This window comes from Peromyscus leucopus, chromosome 5 (genome assembly GCF_004664715.2).
Source record: "Peromyscus leucopus breed LL Stock chromosome 5, UCI_PerLeu_2.1, whole genome shotgun sequence".
Taxonomy (NCBI): Eukaryota; Metazoa; Chordata; class Mammalia; order Rodentia; family Cricetidae; genus Peromyscus; species Peromyscus leucopus.
The window spans coordinates 130,721,984-130,735,991 of record NC_051067.1 but is presented as its reverse complement, the minus strand read 5'-3'; positions in this window follow the sequence as shown (position 1 = coordinate 130,735,991).

The following is a 14,008-nucleotide window of genomic DNA, read 5'->3' as shown; positions in this document are numbered from 1 at the left end:
GTAACAGAACCACAGGGCCCCAGAATTTCCAGTAGCAGAGCAGAGCAGGCTCTCAGGGATGGGTGGTCATCGAAGGCTATAAGGAAAGCACCGTAAGTGGCTGAGTGAAGCAGTGGTCCTAGGTGACACCTAGATGTGGTGTTTGTTTTCCACGCCATCATCAGGGACACTAATGGTGGGGAAAGTCTTGTAGAATGGTTGGTTGCTTGGTTTGGGAATCACAAGTAAAGACTAAAGGACAGAGAAGAAAGCGATGAATGATGGAGCTGATGAAGGCCATGGCTGAGCTAGGAGCAGACCCGGGGAAGAGGATCCACAGGACCATAGCAGTGGTGACCCCAGCTCAGGTTCAGGGCTGATTTGAACTGAAGCAATCTTTTGGAGTTTAGGGAACCCTTATTGTCCAAACCACAGGACGCTGCAGTAGTTCTGCCATTCGCCCTAGGACCCCATCCCATTGGATGGTGACAACACTAATGGATCGCTCCTCCTTGGCTGGACTTCTCTAGAGACCCCCTCACTAACACACCCAGAGGTGTGTTTCCATGGTGATTCTAACGGTGAAGGTAAGCCAGCAGAGAACTAGTCACAGATGTGCTAGGGAGCAGGGACTGGAGTTTCTAACTGCTGTAAAAAGGTGGAGAGGAACCAGAATAAACCCCAGGGCATTGGGTCGGAGCTGGAGGTATTGGTGTGACCACTCAAAGCCTTCAAAAAAGATCCATAGTTAAATAATACATACAGAAATGAATATAGTAGCAAATTCATGTGTTCTTGTAGTTAATACTTCTCTTTCTGGCTGGGCAGTTGTGGCACACGCCTTTAATCCCAGCCCTCAGGAGGCAGAGGCAGGTGGGATCTCTGTGAGTCTGAGGCCACCCTGGTCTACAGATCGAGTCCCAGGACAGGTTCCAAAGCTACACATCAAAACCCTGTCTCAAAAAAACAAACAAAAACAAAACAAAACTTCTTCTCTTTCTGCACGCATGCATATTCTATCTACTGAAAAAACAATGTGCCAACAGTCTAGTCACAACAGGGGCACCTAGCATCCATGCTCTGGATTAAAGAAAAAGAATGAAGGGAGTGAGCACAAACGTTCATTCCTCTCTACTTCCAATGTGACCAGACACTTCAGAGTCCTGCTCCTATGCCATCCCTGCCTTAATGAATAATGCCTTCCCTCCTTCCTTCCTCCCTCCCTTCCTCCCTTCCTCCCTTCCTCCCTCCTTCCTTCCTCCCTTCCTCCCTCCCTCCCTTCCTCTCTCCTTCCCTCCCTCCCTCCCTCCCTCCCTCCTTCCTTCCTTCCTTCCTTCCCTCCTTCTGTCCAGTTTTCTGTTGCCGCAATGAGACAAGGGGTTAATGCATCAAGGTACTCTATCAATGCAGGTGAGCCAGCAAATGTTCCACTGAACATTCTTTAGAGACAGATGAGCACAGGCCTGTTCTATGGCTCAGCTTCCACACTTCCCTGCTGGAACCCTCTCAATAAACAACAGAGGCCACAGCTGGATGTGGGCTGGATGTGTGTGTTTGCAAAAATCCCTAGAAGATTTTGTAAGCTTTTGGCTTAGAATCACTCTCTAGAAAGCCACACTGTATATTAATTTACAACATCCTTGTAGAATTTACCTTCCCCTATAGATTCTAAGGAAATTTTGAAACAATATCAAATTTACAGGAAAGTGGAAGTTTTCCCTTTGTAAAAATTCTCTGAGACCAAGTCACAAGCCTCATTTTCCATTATTTCTGATGTATTAATTTGTATCTTCTACAAGGTGTGTGGTTAGCATTTTAATTTGTGTTTCCCATAGCTTCTACAGAGACAATATGCTCATCAAAATTATAATATTAAAAATTTATGTTTCTAATTGGGTATGGTGGTTATATGTAGTCACAGGCTTAGGAGGCTAAGGCATAAGGATTGGGAATTTGAGGCTAGCCTGGGCTACAAAATAAGAACCTGAACCCAAAAGAAAGGGAAGGAGGGAAGGAAAGGAAGGAGGGGGCCTAGCCTGAACCACAAGGGCGCTAACACAGACACAGCTGCATTCACATTCAGCTCTCATGCTACCTTAGCCTCTCAGCCTGGGTGTGTTTCTCCATCCTTGCTTGACTTTCAAGACCCTAATACATTGTGCTATGGTGGACCAGTTAAACATAGGACACCCCTCAACGTGGGTTGAACAAATCCCCAATTAGACTAGTGCAGATTTGGCTGGACATGACGGAAATGACGCTGACTCTTGATCATCCTACAGGGAACTACACTCTCCCACAGTCCTGTTAATGCGAGGCTCACCACCAGCTTGATGGCAGTATCAGCCAGCCTCTGACACATCACGGCTCTTGTCCCCTTCGTAACCAATTACCATTCTGAGCAGAACCACTAAAAGTGTAAACATCCTCTCACTCCGTGAACATCTGTGTTAGTTTCTTCTCCTGCGGTGACAAGATACCTGACTAGCAGTTTAAGGACGGAAGCTTCCCTTGGGTTCTCTGAGGGCGCATTGTGTTCAGGCAGGGAAGTCTTGACAGCAGGAGTATGAGGGAACTGGTCACATTGCATTCGCAATCAGAACGCAGAGTGGGAGGGATGCTGTCTCCTTTGTATCCACCCAGGGGCCCAGCCCATGGAATGGTGCTGTCCACAGGTAGGATAGGTCATCTCACCTCAAGTAATCCAATCTAGATAACCCTTCATAGGCATGTCCAGTGGATGGTCTCTCCGGTGTCTCTAGATCCTGTCACGCTGACAATCCATGTTAGCCATCACACCTGGTCAGCACATTAGGATAACTGTCCCTTTTATAACCTATACGGTTAAGTTTAAACATTCACACCTGCAGATGCGGTAAATACCAGCAATTGTCATTACCACATGTCAAAGGCTGTGATCTGTGCTGCAAGTCGCTGTCTGTGATCTTCAGAGTGGCCCCGCACTTTGTTACAACAGCCACTGGAGTTAGAAGTACTCCATGAGAGACAGCGACCTGCCCACCTTCAGATCAAGGGTTAGGGGTGGGGTGGAAGCTCTTGTGCACACTCCATCAGCTGGAATGCAGTTTTTTCTCCTGCACTCCAGGTGGAGGTCAGCCTCCAGAGGGCCCTCAGTCTCACAATCCCCCAGCATCCTTCTTCTGAGGTTACTTATATCTACCACCATGCCAAGTAGGAATGCAAAATGCTCAGATTTTTTTTTTTTAATGAATTTAGAAGCTGGGGAGGTGTCTCAGTCAGTAAAGCACTTGTCTTACAAACATAAGGACCTAGGTAGATCCCAGAACTCACATAAAAAAGTAACTGGGTCCAGTGGTGAGCACATTGAATCCAAATGCTAGAGAGACAAAGACAGGTGGATCCCTGGGGTTCCATGGTCACCCGGTTTGGCCTGCTTATGGAGCTCTAGGTTCAGTAAGAGACTGTCTGAAAAACAAGGCAGACTGTGCACTAGGAATAACATCCAAAGTTGTCCTCTGACTTCCACATACATGTATACACACACACACACACACACACACACACACACACACACACACACACACACACCCCAAATCACATCAGTACACATACATATGCAAAATGGACTTTTTTCAACATTTAGATCACAGAGTAGAACAGTCTATCATCTTGGGATCTGTTGGGCCGGGTGGTGGTGGTGCTAGGAAGGGGAGGCAGTGGCTATGGTTGATTGTAGGAGTTGTAGAGAAGGCAGAAAGCAATGTTACCTGTAATCCCAGCACTCAGGAGCCAGAGGCAGGTGAATCTCTGTGAGTTCGAGGCCAGCCTGGTCTACAGAGCTAGTCCAGGACAGGCTCAAAAGCTACAGAGAAACCCTGTCTCGAAACACTCCCCTCCCCCAAAAAGAAAAATCTGTTGGAAAAATCAGCATGGAGGGTCAGAAGGAGGTGTCCCCTCCCCCACAGAGCACCTGTGAATGGAACAGTCACTGCAGTGTTTGGACAGAACATCGTCTCACTCTGGGAAGGAAACAGGGATGAAGCCCTGGCCTGCACATGGATCCCTATGTCATCTTCCAAGGCTTGGGTGGAAAGAGCAACCAATGACCCCCATCCTCCTGCTCCACAGACTGTGAACACTGAGGAGACGTGCAACACCTGTCCATACCTGCCAAGGCAACATTGCTTTCTGCCTCCTCCACAACTCCTACAATCAACTGTAGCCACTGCCTCCCCTTCCTAGCCAGTATCATGGAACAAAATCCAAAGACCTCATGCTTGTTTAGCTTCCTTATGTGAGTTCACTGAACATCGGCACACAGGGATGTGTGTGGCCCCTGAGCAGGGCTGAACGACTCAGTTAAAACGCTTGCAATGCTGTGAGATGAGTCAGGCTTACACTAGCTGTTAGCAAATTTCCAAGTTGCAATCCCTGTGGCTGCTTTGATAATTGATGTTCATTTTCAACTGGATGGGATTTAGAATCACCATGGAAACAGACCTCTGGGTGTGTTTATGAGGTAGGGGAGTTCTCAGCAAGGAAGACTCCCTTTGAATATGAGCAACAACATCCTGCAGGCTAAGGTCCCAGACTGAATAAAAAGGACCCCGAGACCAGAACCCCAGCATCTTTCTTCTCATTGTTGGGAGCCAGAATGAAGATTCCCTTCCTGAAGTTGCTTTTGTTTGGTATTTTGTCACACCAAAAAGAAGTAGCTAATGACATTTATATGAAGTATGTAAGCTGGGTTCAGCTGTATCTCATTCTCCATGTTCTGATTTGATAAATATGCAGTTACTCTTAGTACAAGCTACGATGCTTAGATCAGCTCAGGTATTGGAAGAAACTATCGGGTAATGGACTGGGGCATAGGGACTTTGCAGACAGTGCAAGATTGGCAGAAAAGTGGGTAGTCAAGTGATTCAAAGTGGACTCACTTCCATTTGTTACTCCAAAAGATGCATGGTCTAAGCCATCTACACAGTCTTCAAATATTTAGCAAATACCCACTGGATGTCAGGCACCCGTCTAGCTTCTGAATCTGTAGACATGAATACAACAAAGAGGAAAGACAGAAGTCCTTTCCTCAAAAAAAAAGGCCAGCTAGGATGTGGAGTCGGGCAAGTGATGCTGGTGAGAATACATTGCTTACCTACCCAAGGACGTGTGGATAGACATGGCTCACAGTCAAAACTCACGGCTGAGGTGGGGGACTCACTTCTAGCTCTCCAAGCCTAGTTCCATCTAGCTTCTCAGCTTGTTAGACTGAATGACCACCATAACTACATTCCCTGGTATCAACAGAGGAGAGCTGGATAATTATTTCTATCAACAGTACAGAGGCCAGAGTCCTGACAATCATGTCTCCAAGAGCATGGAGACAGACCAAGTCAAGTACAGATCTAGGGTTAGTCCAGGCCTGACTGAGTACTGTACAGTCTCCTTCCACTCTGTGAACACTGGAATCTCTTCAGTGTAAAGCTTTGAATACCCAGAATGCAAAGCAAAGACAGACTGGGCAAAGCCAACATACCCCAAGCTGGTCCCGGGGCCAATTAGCCGCCCAGCCTGTCTGAGTGGGATGAGACTGCTCTCAATGAATTCCACTATTTTTATAGCAAGGCAAACTCCAAGAGTTGTCTGGGATTTATTTCAGGCCCTCTTTAGGGTGGGAAAGTAAAGCCTCCCTGTTTGTACAAGCCACTGCGTGTTTACAGAGAGATTCTGAGCAGACTGCCAACTACAGAACATGGGCTGGCCTAGTTTTGAAGGGAATCTTAATTAGTAACTCCAGCAAAAATCCCATTTGGACCAAGATTCTGTGTCCCAGAAGTTGTCATTCCAGCCCTCCTAAGGCTTATGGATGACTCTTTATTTCTGGAACTATCTTGTGAAGAGGGAGTGAAAGAATCCCAAATGATATATTTATCTCATTGCATCAAAGTAAAAAATTCCGGCAACTCCTATTTCATACATAGAGGCATGAGCTCTTAGCAGTGTCCACCCTGAGCCCCAGGTTTCTTTTGCTAGCCTTTCTGTCTCAGGAAAGACAAGTTCATCAAGAGCCTTCATCTACTTTTCTGGCCTAGACACAGGGTCAAATGCCTGGTTATGAAGGAAGAAGAGCATTGTCTATTAGAACAATGTGCCTGCCCTGGTTTGCATTTCTTAAATCCTATTTGTATGTGTTCATCAGGGGATATTGCTATGACTCAGGTTTGGGTTCTGGGGGTCTAGGTGGACCCCTGAGAAGCCCCCAGGTGATCCTGGCATTGCTACTTTGCAGACCACAGTTTGAGCAACGGGAGTTTAGGTGATGAGTACACATCTGCAAACTCCTTACTCAGAGGTGACTCCTAGGGCTGGGAACTGGCTCTGTAAAGGATAGGATCTCTGGGACTCACTAGCCAGTCAGCCCAGCTTTATCGGTGAGCTCTGGAACAATGAGAAAATGCATCTCAAAAACCAAGGTAAATGGGGCTGTAGGAATGTTAGTTAAGGTTGACCTCTGACCTCCAGCTGCGTTAGAACACCTACGCATGCGGCAAAAGAAGTGCAGAAGAAGGAGCAGAGCCTCACAGGACAGGAAGGAAAGGAGGCTGCGGAGGCGAGGGATGACTTATACAAGTTAAAGGGGGGGTGATACTCGAGAATGGAGTGCCTAGGGGAGCCACTCACTCTGGTTGCTAGAGTCCCTGGCCAATGCATGGTCTCTTCTGGGGCTCAGGAGAGATGTTCCTGGGAGATGCCACCTAATGCTCAGCATTTCCTCCTCCCAAGTTTCCCCATGGCCAGCCAACATTGCCCTGCCTTCCGTTGCAGGGACAGAGAGTTTGTGGTAGTTTAGATTTGGTCTTTGGGGCCTCATGTTTGGCCATCCTTTGCTGACTGATTTTTAAGGAGGGACTCTGTTGAGGGCTGGGCTGATCCAAGGCTTTCCCTGAGTCCCTGATGAACGGAGAAGGAACATAGCTCCTTGTCTAAAACCAGGAGCACACAGAGCCAGTAATGGCCTGGAGCTAGGGTTTTGGGGAAGCTGCAGCTTCAGATCCTGAGAGCCCAACTCTTCCCACCCCGAGGGACTATGATTATCACTCTTGAGACATCCTGTGTTCCCTTTGTGCAGCGTCATTTGATTAGCGTCTTGCTGACTTTATCCCATTGTATGATAGCTTTTTGCTGGCACTCTCCCATTTTCTCCCTCGAACTAGTACAGAAGATGCAGTATTTCTTCATCAGCTTGCTTAGCACAAGAGCGCTTGTGCAAGACCTCCCAGCCCCAGCTCTTCTATCCTTTTCCTTGTCTTCTCATCTCCGGGCCATCCCTCTTAGGACCCTGCCATTGAAGAATTACCTGCTTGTCCAGACCCGGGAACGAGTCAGGACCTACTGTTGCCTCCCCCAGAAGGGTCTGTGACAGTAACCACTGCTTGGGACAGCTAGTGACAGTTCCGAGACCTCAGTTTCTATTCTACCATTGACCTGCCCTGTGCAGCTCAGCGAGTCCTGAAAGTGACATGTCTAACTTCATACGAGAGCAGCCACTGCCGCCTCACTTCACTGTTCCCACACCTATTTATCTCCATCCACGATAGAGCTTCTTAAAATAAGTGTGGTTTCTTAGCAGAAGCAAGGGTTAAAATGGAAGGAGTAACTAATAAGCAAAATTATTAGTCAAGCACAGCCACACCTGTGACCCCAGCCCCCGGGAGGTGGAGACAGGAGGATCAGAGCTCAGGATTATTCTTGGCTACATAGTGAGTTTGAAGCCATCCCAGGCTTCCCTGAAAGCCAGTCTCCAAAAATCCAAGGTGGCCGGGCAGTTGTCGCAGCTGGTAAAGTACTTGCCTTGCAAGCCTGAGAGTCAGACTTTGATCCTCAGAATCCATGCATGTATGTAACCCCAGCACTGAGTAGGTGGAAACAGGAGGATCCTGGGAACGTGCTGTCCAGCCAGCTAGTCAACCTGCATCAGTGAACTTCAGCTTCCATGAAAGACCCCATCTCAGAACACAAGGTGGAGAATGAGTGAGGAAAACACCTGATATTAGCCTCTGCACTCCACACATCTGCACACACACACACATAGCTCTCAAACAAGTATGCACATAGACATCCAAACAAAAATGAATAAATAAGTGAAATAAAGCACAAACATTAACTTGAAAAAAGACAAGAAAAACAATAAAATGGCATTCCCTCGTACACTTAATGAAAATTAAGTAAAAGAATTATGTTCAGGGTTCAACTTCCACAGGGGCCCATGAGGTACCCTGCTTGTCACATGTTTTCTGGATGATAGTCTGGCTGCTGGGATGGACTTGGAATGCAGCTGGAGCCAGGGATCACAGAGCCAGAGGTCAATGTCATCCAGCGGTCCTGAGCACATTCCCCAAAGCAGTTTCTGTGGTCCCACCACTGCCTCTTCCCTCAGCTTCCATGGGATCTGCAGCAGAACTGGCTGCATAAATGCTCACGTAGTATAACGGTTTTGGCAACTTGTCATCTCAGCAAATTTGTTTACTCACAGAACTGTCGGGAACTGCAATGAACTAGTCACATGACTGGCTAGTCTGAAGAGTAGGACATGGGGGACTCAGGTGTTCCTTGCAGATAGATTGTTTAAATAAAAAAAAAGACGGGGGGGGGGTGTTTGTCTTGTTTTGTCTTTCATGTGTGTGGAAGTCCTCAATTGTATTCCAAATATTTCCTAGGACAAAAATATCCACAAATTCTTCCACCTGAACATCACCAAAGGGTTGTGTTTTGTCCCACCTCATGTTATACTTGGTGCACTATAATTGTGTAACCCAACAATTCAGAGCATGCAGTTTGTTCTCAGCCACAGTTTAACAACAGGGAATCAAGGTCCTCTATGGTGGTATTCTATTTGTACTGAAATGTGATTTTAATTGTATGTTAATAAATAAAGTTGCCCGGGGGTCAGAGCTATTAGAGCCATAGAAAGAGCATGGCGGCGGCGGCTCCCATAGATCTCTGTGTGTTCAGGGATACAGCCAGCATTGGAGACATATGCCTTTAAGACCTAGAGGGCTGTACTTACAGGCAGTGACAAGGCAGTCATGTGTTTGGGTTTACAACCAATGAGAAGGCAGAACAGAAAGATTATTTAAAGACATTCACACAGGAAATAGGTCTCTTTCAGGGAAGCTAGGAGCACCGCAGGAGGAAGGGTAAGATTTTAGCTCTGAGCTCTGACCTCTCGGCTTTCTCTTTTACATTGGTTCTGTGTTTCTTATTTAATAAGACGGTTGGTTACATCTACAGTCCTCTTCTGTGACCTTTCCCATCTCTGACAGCAGTTAGTGCCTCCCACTGGCTGTGAGTGAAACCCTTTGGAGATGGACTATCTGCCTTCTACACCATGACTATCAGAGAGTGGTAAGGGAGGGTTAGTCAAGAGTCACTGACATTTTGGTCAACAACAGACCATATACATAATTGTAGCCCTTCAGGATTATATGAGAACTGTAAAGTTCCCATAGCCTGGTGACATCGCAACTGTGTTAATGTCACTCACTGCTTGATGGGCTGCTCACACGTGTGTGGCCAAGCTGTGAAACAACCTCAGTATAGTGCCAGCTGTAAAAAGGCATTGTGCTCAGGGCCGGGGAGACAGTGACTCAGTCCATAAAGTGTTTGCCTTGGGCATGAAGACCTGAGTTCAATCCCCAGGAACCACAGAAAGGTAGAAGGAGAGACCTCACTCCACACAGCTGTCCTCTGACCTCCACATGCCCCGTGGTACTCAGATTCCCACATCCACATCCTGTACACACGCAAAAACAAATTTCTAATTTAAAATAAATAAACAAGATATGTAGCACCTAAGAAATGATATTACAGAGTGATCACTAACCTCCACACTGAGGCACACGTGTACACACACACACATGTTCATAAGCACTTTCACAGATACCTACACACATAGAGTATAATGGTGTGCTGTGTACAGTGTACAACACTTAATAATGATAATAGTTGAGTACTGCCTTGAGTATTTCCTGTACTAGGCTTTTTTTCTTTAATCATTATTTTAGAATGCCTTCTTTCTCATATGAGTTTCCTGGAAAGCACCATGCTGTGTTACACCAGTCACAGACTCACACATCTTTAATTTACTATGCCTCTTGATTGTATTATTTTCTCTTGTGTGTGATTTGATCACCTTGTGTTTTACTTTTTCCAGTGTAGCCTGGGGCAATAGGCCATTACATAATGGCATGTGTGGCACTCGGCCAACACATATACTCATATACACTCACTAGCTCACACCCCCCCGTGATCTCTCTCTCTCTCTCTGTGTTTCTCTCTCTCTCTCTCTGTTTCTCTCTCTCTCTCTCTCTCTCTCTCTCTCTCTCTCTCTCTCTCTCTCTCTCTCCCCTCTCTCTCTCTGTGTGTATGTGTCTCCCTCCCTCTCTCACATGTACACACACACACACACACACACACACACACACACACACAAAGAGACTGAGATTCTGGAGAAATATCTAAAATGTATCATAGTTTGACTGTAAAACAAAAATTAAGAGTTAAAAACAGACTGAAATATCTAAAGTACATTTTATTTGATGTCCCCAAAGAGAAAGTGGAAAAAGAAAGAAACAAACATTGAAGTAGTATCCTCAGGCTTTTCTAGAATTACAGGTTTGTAGCTGGAAGTTTTCCTGGGTGCCGCCCGGCCCTGAGGTCCCATATCAGCATCTAAAATAATCACTCACAGGCTTATATTAATTAACAACTGCATGGCCTATGGCAGACTTCTTACTAGCTAGCTCTTTCATCTTAAATTAACCCATTCCTATTAATCTGTGTATCGCCACATGTTCCGTAGCTTTACCTACATCCCATTACATGTTGCTCCTTGGACTGCAGTTCGGCATCTCCTCTTACTCTCCTTTCTCCTCTCACTCGCTCTCTTGGATTTTTCCATCTGGCTCCATCCTGCCCTGCCATAGGGCAATGCAGCTTTATTTATCAGCCAATGGGAGCAACACATATTCACAGCATACAGAAAGACATCCCACAGCACAGGTTTGAGGAGATGGGAAGTCCCAAGCTGAGTGAGTGAAAAGACTCCCCTTCCCATCACATAGAGAAACTGCAGGAAAAATGAAATCAGAGAAAAACGCCTGAGAACAGCAACAGAAAAAAAATGAGTCCAGTTAGAACCAAGAGCTAAATTCTCAAGATGTCCCCGAAGCTGAAAACCAGTGCAAAGTACCCTTTAGGAATGGGAGAAGATGACCACCAACGGGGACATTTATAGGCACCACCCCCACCTTCCAAAATTGTAGCTAAAGTACAAAGGAGGAGCTTGTCCTGCTGGGCGGTGGTGGCACGCACATTTAATCCCGGCACTCGGGAGGCAGAGGGAGGTGGATCTCTGAGTTCAAGGCCAGCCTGGACTACAAGCAAGTTCCAGGACAGTCAGAGCTGTTTCACAGAGCACCCTGTCTCAAAGGGAACCCCCAGCAGCATCCTGAACTCCTGAAGCAAAGGAGCAGGTTGGAGGTTTTGTCTATGCATTTATTTCCAGTCTGACTGACTGGATACCTCGGGGATGCCAGCATGGTACCCCGGGTTAATATTCTCCCTGATGCCGCCTCTCTGTGTTAGACAAGAAAGAGTGTGCAGACTGGCAGCATCCATCAGCTAGACTTTCAGTGAGCTAGCTGTCAAAGGATGAGCTTCAGACAAGAAGAAACTGATCCCCAAGAGGGTTGCACTCTGACACAAGAATGAAGAGACACCCAGAAAAAGATTGGTCTTGTTGGGAATACACTGGCTCGGAATCTGAGTATCTCCCTTTAAGGAGATATGCGATAATGTGAGGCTGAGTTAGTGAGACTGCTCATTAAATTGGATTTCCAATCTGTGTGGTGGGAACAGTGAATCTCACTAGAAAGTGGGGGGGAGGGGAGAGAAGAAAATGAGAATTCCCTCCTCTTTTATAATAAAATACAGTGTGTGGTGATGCACACACAGTCGTCCATAGATTATTACTTTTCATGATGGTATAGGTAACTGTGAAAAAAAAAAAAACAAAAAACACTTGAGAAAGTCGTCTCTGAAAAAAACTCCCCAAAACAAACTTTGGAATTAACTGTGTTTCTCTTCAGTGTTATTATGAACACCCAGAGAAAATAAACGCTGCTGACAGAAGTCGTGGTTCAGGCAGGGATCCCACGGGGTGTAAGGCCACAGGACCAATGATTCTGTGTGAGCATCCTTGTAAATAACTGTGTCCCAGGATAGAGGGACAGGTTATGGAATCTTCAAAGCAATGAGAGCTTAAGAAACCGATTCTTGCAAGCAAATCAGAAACACCTCCAGGAACTTTAGTGAGAAAATCCAAACTAAATATTTATCCTCATCCCTCTCCCCATCTTCCATTCCTTTATTCTCATTTATACGAACACATCATTCTCGGTTTCTCCTCCCCATCGACACCTGAGTGCATCCTGCCTTTAAGGTGTGAAGTCCTGGGTATGGACAGGTGCACAACGGATGCTGTGTTGTGAATTTCACAAACCTGGGTGATTTGTGTTTCACGGAAAGTGCACTGACGCTTGACAAGTCCACCCACTCTCCCATCATCTACCTCGTACAGTCCTGGCCGATCTGAACACTGCACAGTGGGAACCTCAGCCTCGGTGACAAAGTGACCAGAAGTGGTTACTTCCTTCTTCTGGACTAAAGTGCTGCTCAGGATGCCCTGTGAACTCTGACCCCAGCTCTGCTGCAGCACTGGGGCACAGTGGTGGCACTCCAGGCACCATCCATCCAGCTTTGGAACCTGCTCACTGGGATCTGGGGGGTGGAGTTTTGACGAGCAGGCTACCAACTTTTGCTTTTCAGCTGGATCCCTTCAGGTGGTGTGCCTGCTCAGAATTCTTCAACTGTTCTGTAGGGCCTTGGAGTTTCACACCCGCACCCCAGCCTGGCTTTCTTCCATACCTCCCGTCTAACCCTTTACATGCCCACCCTCCTTTCCCCTATCCAGATCAGTCACTAAAATCAGGCATTCTCCTACCTGTCTCTCTTCCAACCTTTGTGTGGTTTTTCTCTTATTTGTGAGGAGGTGTATCTGTGAGTGTGTGTGTGTGTGTGTGTGTGTGTGTGTGTGTGTGTGTGTGTGTAAGCTGTAAGTCAGGTGCCATCTGTCTCATTGTTTGAGACAAGGTCTTTCACTGAGACCTGGATCTTACCTATTAAGTTAGACTGACTAGCTGGTGAGTCCCAGGAATCCTCCTAGCTGCATCTCCTGGCACTGAGGTGCCAAGTGAACACCACCACGTGCAGCTATTTTTATGCTAATGTATCAAGAACCTGAGACCAGAGAGGTCATGAGCCCAGACTGTAAGAACCAGGCGTGGGAGAGGACTCCAAGGAAACAGTAATCTGCTACGCACTGCAGGATGGATACTCATATGAACTCAGAGAGACTATGACAGCACACACAAGCTCTGCATAGCTTCAAACCGAACGAAATCTCAGCACTGAGAAGAGGAAGTGGACACAAAGTCCCCCATAATCAAGAAGCTGTTTGCAATTGATACCTGCTGGGGAAGGGAAACCAATTCTCCAATGGAGTGTCCCTGGGTGTATCAACCACACTGGCTGGTAAGCCCCATGCCTAGGAGTGGCTGGACAACACAAAATGGACTCCTGTTTTTTGGTTTTTTGTTTTTGTTTTTTTTTTTTTTTTTGTGTGTGTGTGTATGTATGTGTGTATGCCCCTCCCTATTTTTGTATAATTGATATAATTGATTTTCTTTTTCCTTTCCTTCCCTCTTCCCGCCCCCCTCACTTTCTCTTCTTCTTTTGTGATTGATACACCCAGTGGCACTCCATTGGAGAAATCTGATTTTCCCTCCAGCAGGTATAATTTGCAATTATCTTCTTGGTTATGGGTGGGACTTTGTGTCCACTTCCCTTCTCAGTGCTGGATTTTGTCTGATCTGAACCCGTGCAGGTCTGGCGTGTGCTGCCACAGAGATCATGTGTGTATCTGTCCTGT